Source organism: Protopterus annectens, chromosome 11.part0 (assembly GCF_019279795.1).
Source record: "Protopterus annectens isolate FY-2018-M chromosome 11.part0, PAN1.0, whole genome shotgun sequence".
In the NCBI taxonomy this organism is placed as follows: Eukaryota; Metazoa; Chordata; order Ceratodontiformes; family Protopteridae; genus Protopterus; species Protopterus annectens.
Window position 1 is genome coordinate 342,476,066 of NC_056745.1, and position 9,106 is coordinate 342,485,171.

Genomic DNA, 9,106 nt, shown 5'->3' on the forward strand with positions numbered 1-9,106 from the left:
CAGAGGAAAAGGAGTTATTGTTACGATTTTTATTTATAGAGTCAGTGAAGGATAGAAGGGCAGTTGTTGTGCTGTGGAATGGTCTGAAGCCATGTTGACTGTTGGCTAATAAGTTGTTTTGTAGTAGGTGGTTGAGTAGTTGTTTGTGAATACATTTTTCCATTATCTTGGCTAATGGGGAGAGTAAGGCAATAGGGCGAAAGTTAGAAAGCTCAATAGAAGATCCACCTTTATGTAGAGGGATTATGTGAGATACTTTCCATATGGTAGGGATTTTGCCTTCAGAGATAGTCCTGTTAATAAGTATAGATATGGGGTAGTCTACAGCATTTGCAGCAATTTGTAGGTATTCAGATGGGAGTCGGTTGGCAGATGGGGTGCAAGGTTTCAGTTTCTTAAGTAGCTTATGGATAAGAGATGTAGGAACAGGTTGTATATGAAAGGTATGAGATGAAGTTTTGGAGGTATTTGGTGGGGAAGCAGTAGAAGGAGGTAAAGAATTGGCTACGGTTTGAATGGCTTCTGTAAAATATTTATTAAAGGCATCAGAGATCTGGTTGGAATTATTGTGGTTGAAGCCTAATGGGGCAGGAGTAGTCAAATGGCCTGGTTGAAGAAGTTTGTTAATCCCTGACCAGAATTTTTGTGGAGTTTGTTGACTGGTTTGTTGGAGGTGAAGATAGAAGTCTTTTTTGTCTCTAAGAGTATCTTTCTTGGTGGCATTTCTTAACTGTTTAAAGAGGAGGTGATCAGATGGACATTTGGTAGCTCTCCATTTAGCCCATATTTTGTTTCTAAGGATCATTTTTTGCTTAGTTTGTTTTGTTAGCCATGGGGCAGATTTGGTTCTTATCCTAGTGGAGTGATAAGGTGCGTGATACTCTAGGATTTGAAGAAAGTTAGTGTTGAAGTAGGTCACAGCCTCATCAAGTTCAAGGTGGGTCAGTGGTGACCAGTCACATGCTTGTAATTCATTCAGGAAACTATCAGGATTAAAGAATTTTTTTGAGCGGGAAGTTTTGAGTTTATGAGTAGTTGGGATATGAGATCTTTGTCTAGTAATGTAAGTAAGCATATGGTCACTAATGTTATCAGGAAGGGTTCCTGGAGTATACTTGCTAGGGTGGTTATTGATAAGGATCCAGTCAAGAGTAGATTCTTTCCTGTTAGGTTTGTGGATTCTAGTCATATCTATGGTACATGGAGGAAGTCAGTTGAAGTTTAAATCAACCTCTGTATTGTCAACACACTCCGGTTAACAAAACCTATGGCCAACAGTTCAACAGTTGTGCAAAACTGCATAATCCCCAGGGTTGGGGGAATATGCCCTTTCACCAGAGATTGTGCGATCTCAGAGATGGAATAAATGACCAGCAGGAAGTTGTCGGGGTGCAGGGGCCTTATCGTCTGCAAAAAAACTGTTTTAAAATGTGCAATGTCCAAGTAAAACCTCAGAGCATGTGCGGAAGTGTGTTAATGTTTGTTATCTTTAATGAGTCAGCATTAGTGACCTTGATGTTTCATCAATTCAGTGATTGCTACTACACCCATATCTGTAGCTATCTCTCGCTCTCTGTATAGATATATTTTTTATTTATTTATTTTACATTTGTTGACCAGGTAGGTCCGACTGGAAACAAAGTCCATTTTCAGCGGAGGTCCAGGGAGATAAGCTCCAACACAATACAAGAACAATAGCAGTTAAGAAAAAAAAAAAAAAAAAAAAAACATTGATTATATATAATATTAAATTTTAGGAATGAATATAGTTAAGACAGGAATACAGGTAGAAGTACATTCAGACAGTCAGTGTTACAAATTTCCAATTTTTTGAGGGTAGTAGTAGATTACAAAAAATAAATTAGATAAGTAAATTACATACATTATTTAGATTTAGTCAGGTTTGTCACAGTGGCATATCCATTTTCGTTCCAGGTGTTGTTTGATTGAGGCTTTAAATTGGTCTGGGGAGGAGAGCATGGTTATGGCATCTGGAAGTTTGTTCCAGGTTCTACTTACAGAATTTGCAAATAGGGTCGTGCCAGCAGCATTGTTAATTTTAGTTGTTTGTATTTGTAGCTTATTGGATGAGCGGAGCAGTCTTGTATTATTATGGGGGAAGATGTAGTGACTAAGGGCTGGAGTATTATTTGGGTTCTTTAGGATTTTATTAGCCAATATTAGCAGGTTATACTTGACAGGATTGGGAAATTCCAGCCATCCAAGTTGTTTGAGGTTGAAAAAAAAAAAAAAATATATATATATATATATATATATATATATATATATATATATATATATAGATAGATATAAATATATATATATAGCTATATAGATATATGGTTTACTATCAAAATGTCGAATGGAAAAATAATTTCCGTTCGACACACCAAAGAAAAACAATGAAAGTCAAAATGTATTACATGGCACAACGTCAAATTAGCTGAATAAATTCAGCAGATTGAACATTGTTGCCGAACAGATTACATGATGTCCTTATAGGAGCTCAGGTGAAGTGAACTCTTATACCTAACATCACATTTTTGCTGGGGGGGCTAGCCACCCTGTACCCTGTGCCCCCCACACCCCCTGTTAACTACGTATTCCAACTCCAAGATCGCACTACAGTGAGGATAGGGATGAATTTCCCAAACAGCCCTGTACTGTGATCTCTGTAGAGTGCTTCGAGTTTCTATTAGCGAATGCACAGTGCATTTGCAGATATAAACTTTTGAACATGGAGATGTTCATGAAGATGGAAAATCGAACATCCATGTTTCAAGTTTTCCATCTGCAGAAAATCTCTGTTTGCAATTTTAATAGTAAACTTATATATATATATATATATATATATATATATATATATATATATATATATATATATATATACATACACACACACACACACATATATATCTCTCTATAACTAGATAGCTATTATCAGCATAAATAAATAAATAATGCAATTACATAGCTAACAGACTACATACATCATTGGGATTCAGCAGAAATCCTTTACATGCGCTTAAACTGCAGCAGCTTGTAGTTGCAGTTTAAATGATCATGTAAGAGGGGATTCAGAGACAACTTTAGCCACAATGAGAAAGACCTCATTATCAGCTAATCTGCATGTCTGTAACTCAGATTTAATTACTGCCAGATCTAAACAGCACTTTTTGGGTGTAATTACTACTGGCAGCCCATGCATCACATTGAGATAGGCCCTCTCTACTTTCACTCTCCCAAATACAAATATATAAACACAGAAAAACACACACACACACACACACACACACACACACACACACACACACACACACACACACACGCACGCCCACACCCACACACACACACACAGATATACACACACAGACGCACACACGCACATGCCCACACACACTCACACATACAGTCACTCCTACATGCATAGTCATCCAATACCATGCATTCCGCACTATACCTCTGCTTCATCTTACCTAGCCTTACCTGTAATGCAGTCTCCACCAATGACTGTTATGGGAGAATGCAGTATTTTGACCACGTTAAATAACATGGCTGACTATACTATTTAATGCAGCTATGCAATTCTCTGAAGCTTGTTTTTTTTCAAGGAACTGAAATAAAATGATACCAAGATACCAAGTCTTAAGAGAATGGAAGTTATTTTGCAGTTTTCAGCAAAATTGATATGAAGAATATTCAATAACATGGTCTACATGGCATTTGTATAGTGCAGTCTTATGCACTGCATTTGCTGACTCAGAAAACAGAATGTTTAACTTAATGGACTACATACCCATGATATACCAAAATATTCTAAGACTTTCTAACTTGAACACACATACCAGCAAGACTAGAAGCTTTATAAAAATGTCATCAGTGGTAGTTGTTTTGTAAATTTAGTTGTATCCAACACTGACATTAACTATGAATAAGTAAATTCTGGATAACATAGTGACAGACTAGGTGATTAAATATGCAGTACTGAATCAGGTAAGGAAACATGCAGACATATTTTGAGTTTAACTATGACTAATCAAATTTCACAAATTAACAAGACGTCTTTTTCACATGATCTGTTATAAGTTTATAAGGCATATGTTTTTTTCTGATATTTATGGACAAGGTTTACAACTGAATCAGTAAACAAAGACAAATTGGTGTACTGCTAGGATTTGCTAGGACATCAAATAATACTCATTATTTTATGCTTACAATAATGCCCAAGTAAAAGATTACATTTAACTATATTAATGAAAAATGTATAATCCTGACTAGTTTTTAATCTTGACTCCTAGTCTACTAGCAGTTGTTACTCTGACACGTGGTGAATTAGAGATCTTGTACTACATAGTGAAATAAAGACTGCAATATCTTAGTTAAAAGTAAATGTCAAAAGAAACTACAGACAATACGGTGTTTATATGATACTCCATAATAAGGAATTACAACATTGGGAAGGTTATAGACAACTGCAAGAACACATCCCTTTTGCAAAGGATGCAAACCAAACTGCAATGATAATTCAGTATACATTTTCAAGTGGTTACCACTCGTAAATAGTACATTATGATTATAACTAGATTATATTACACATACTTGTATATGCAAGTTCTAACATGGAAGATATTTTTTCTGAAATTACAATGGAGTACAGACAATTACATTTTGTGTGATAAATTTGCATGTATGTAGTTATCCCAGGGATTCAATAAAGCCAATTTCCTTTGTCGACATAGCCCGGAGTTTGGAACCTGTGCAATCCAGTAAACAAGGCTGGGGGCGTACATGAGCCTCCCAGCACTATTGCGGCATGGACACAATGGAATAATGCAAATCACCTCATTTGATGGTGAAAACCATGCAAATGATATGAATTTGCGATCCAGGAAGCAGACAGGCATCCCTGTTGCAGCCATGTCTGCAGCAGAAATGTATGCAGTTAGTAACTGTGTACATTTCTGCAAAAATAAAAAGTGTTGGAAAATTGTCAAAATCAAAAGTTTTTTTAATATCTATGGGGCAGTTTAAGCAGAGCACAGTGGTGCACAAAAGTGATTGTGGAGAAAATTTTAAAAAATTAGTAAAAAGCCAATTAAACATGAAGCAGTAATTTTGCCATTATAGTGGGCAGCATACAGACTCATAACAATGATGGGTAACAGTGATTGCTAAGAACATAGGCTCCGGTGTAGTGGTGTAACTAGGGTATAAGCCACTAGGGATATGTAAATGATCTAAATTTAGTGAATATCAAAATGGGAGACTGTGTCCGTGGGTACCTAACTGTGTAGGAGCTATAATGCAGTGGTGTAAGCAGAAGAAGCAGCTGACATGAAAAGGGGGTGTGTCATGCCTGGTGTAAGCACATTGGAGCTCCAAGGCTTCTATGTGTGCTCAGCTAAGTTCATCTAAGCAAGGGTGTGTGTCTGAGCCTACTTAGCTGTGCTTAGCTGGTACAAGAAATGATGAGCACGTTCATGTCCAGAGGAGGGCCCTTTCTCCTCAGCAATGTTTACACTAGCCAAAACAGTCTGCGCAGAGCAGCGTGGGGCTTAAACACAGTGGAAATAGGAAAAAAAAAGGAAATAGAATGAAAGGAATGAACTACAAATCACTAATACAGACTCTGTCACTCATAGTGGCCCATTCAACCCCTTAATAATATAGATGGCAGGTGGAATGTAGCATAGTCAGTGAATCACACAGGCAGCATCTGCAGCACACCAGTATAAAGTATGTAAACACCTTCCGGTCTGGTTTTTCCCACATATTCTGCACCATTGGTGCACACACTTGGGAATTTTTAACTGACAAAATGATAGTGGCTGCTGCTGCTTTGCTACATCTCTATGTGCTACAGACTGAGGGTGGTGATGAGGATAATGCTGACAACTGGCCCAGACTGAGGAGGAGAAGAGTGTTCAGACCCAGGGTAACCTTCCAGGGGTTACATGAGCTGGAGATACTAGAGTGCTTACAGGGTGGACAGGGACATACTTCAGCAACTCACCGAGCTCTGCTGGCCTCACCTCAGACACAGCGTCAATAGAAGGGGGACCCATCCCAGTTGAAATACAGGTATGTGTAGCCTTAAAAATACTAGTTGCAGGTACTTTCCAAAGACCTACTGGGGACATCATGGGGTCTCACAGACATCTGCATCCAGGCTACTTCACCAGTTCCTGGATGCCATGCTACCACATGCCAGTGAGCATATTTATTTCCCCACAACCCTGAGGAGAGGACCATCAATATGCATCTCTTCCACTGTGCAGTAGACTACCCCGAGGTACTTGGTGCCATAGAATGCACTCACGTCCATATCAAAAAATTACCCAGTGAAGACAGTAGAGTGTATATCAACTGCAAGAGCTACCACTGCCAGGTTGTATACAATGCCCAGGATATTATCATCAATGTGTGTGCTGGCAGCCCTGGTAGCTATCATGACTCCCACATCTGGCATGCCTCACAGCTGTAGCAGGCATTTGCCAGTGGGACATCCCATATGGCCATCTCATGGGGGATGCTGGCTATGCACTGGAACTGTGGATGATGACACCCATCAGAAATGCACACAGACCCACTAACATGCCATAACGAGGCACATACACAAGCTAAGAACATTATAAACCATGTATTTGGGATGCTCAAGTCACAGTTTTGCTGCCTTGACATATCTGGTGGAGCCTTGCAGTTCTCTCCAGCCACATGTGCACACATGTTCATAGTATGTGTCATGCTACACAATATGACCCTGTGGAAACAACTGCAGCAGGAACATCACAGGGAAGGGGCACACAGCCCCCCACCATTGTCAAGGTCTCCACAGGCACAGAGGAACTCGGAGGAGGAACCCCCTGAGCCTACCCCTGTAGGCAGATGTAGGCATACCCAGTATGCCCTGGCCTTGGCAAAGAGGCAATGCATAGCACATACACTGACAACCTAGGGATCCAGAGACTGACACCTCTCTCTGACTCACGCACACAGTAAAATGGTTGCCACACACATCACACTACTTGTACCTTACCATGTATAGGCTGTGTACTGCGTGCATCCAACAGAGTCAGCCCTCAATGACCATCCTCAGAACTGCCACAGGCACAAGGTAAGTCACTCTTCTTAACAATAGATGAATGGAATAATACATTTTGGTAGCATATCTAAGGTATCACTGCATGTATGCAAGGGAATGGGGTGGCCTACCAGGATAACAGCAGACAATTGACAGCTATGTGGGACAGCATGAAATGTCCACATAATACTGGCTTCCCCAGAGTATGCAGTAGTCCCCTCTATGACAAAACCCACTGCAGTGTATGTGGGGGAGTAATAAACTGGGGGTCATAGGTCACATGCATGGATGCCAGTGTTGAGGTCCCACACTCACCCCTCAGCCTCTCCCAGCAAGTCAGCCATAGAAAACCATAATGAAATGTCTGGTAAAGTCCCAAAAATAGGGACAATGATGAAATATTCCTCTTACAGAATTACACAGTGATATCACAGCAGGTCTTGCAGTTGCATGAAGTCTCTGAAGGGTAGGAAGTCTGAAACTCAAATCACTGCCATTACATTCTAATATTTGGACTTTTGTGATATGCCAGTATTCCCCAAGACAGGCACAAAACTATATTAATGAAACTAAAAAGTAAAGCCAACATCTGCACAGTCTATGCAAATGTGTACAGTTGACAGGTATGCCCCCCCCAACACACCCGTGTCCCCATAGAAAAGCAGTAACATGTATGTTTGGGTCTACTTTACATGATCAAACTTTCAAATGTTCGACTTTCATATGGTAAAGACCATATAATTGAACATTTAAAAGTTCAAACGTCAAAAGAAAAAATAAAACAACAAAAAAATAAACTAAATGTTTCTAGCAGAGGTCAAGCCCCTCTGCACCCCTCACACCCCCTGCTATTTAAATATACCAACTCCAAGATTGCACTACATTGCGGAAAAGGGAAATCTTCCCATTTCGCGCTGTATGGAGATCTCCATTCAGACTGTTCGAACTTTTAAAAGTTAGATCATATGGTCTCAGCCATATGAAAGTCGAGCTTTTAAAAGTTCGATCATCTGAAGGGGACCTATATGTTTTTAGGGAAATAGCAGCAGAGCACATATTCCCAGGGCTGTCCCAATCAACTTGATAACTTGTCGCATGTCCACAATATGCAGGGGTCAATGAGATATGTATATGCGTGGTTAATACTGTCAGGAATTGGATAGCACTTACTCTTGGCTGTTGTGGCTTAGTGGCCGAGGTAAGTACTGTGGTTGACAGGGTCCATGTTCCAAGACTTTCTGTGCCAACTTGTTTTGCATGCAGCTACACCTATGATAGGAGTTCTACACACTGTCCAGAAGTCAATATCTGTCACTGCAGGAAAGCTTGGCAAGTCAGGACAGGGGGACACACATACGAACAGTACACAGTTTGGAGTAACTTACAAAATGCCTAGTAGGATAGCAGGTATCTGGCAGGTGTTAAATGGCTGCCACCTTACTGTGTCAGCACTGGCTTTAATTTAGCAAGAGTTTATAACAAGATTTGCATGAAATGATTTGGCACATAAGACATTTATACATGTGATGCAGTGACTTTGATATATTCCTATATGCTTATTTATGCGTATATTATAAGAGATGAATGTGTGTCTGGAATAATGAGTATTAGTTTGTTGCAAACGTGTTTATAAGTATGGAAATGAATATGATTTGTCTTGTCTTTAGTTTTTATGAAATGTACAGTTTTAGAACGTTAGGAATATAGGTGTGTTTGATTCATTTATTTATTTATTGCTGCTAGGGATATGGAGACACTAAACGCCCTTCATTGTATTGAATTTCTGATGAGCCATTTGATTGTTTAATTGATTAATTGATGCACCTGAATATGAGCTTTTGTATAAAAGGAGTCATTAGAATATGGATGTTAAGATCTGAAGAAGCGTACTAGTTTGTACGCGAAAGCGCTCATCTGTTTTATCTGCTTTTTCTTGTTTTAATCAATAAATGAGTCGGAATTACATTTTAGTTTAACATCTTTTTCATGGTGGTTTTCACTCGTGTATGGTCTTCTTAATATTTC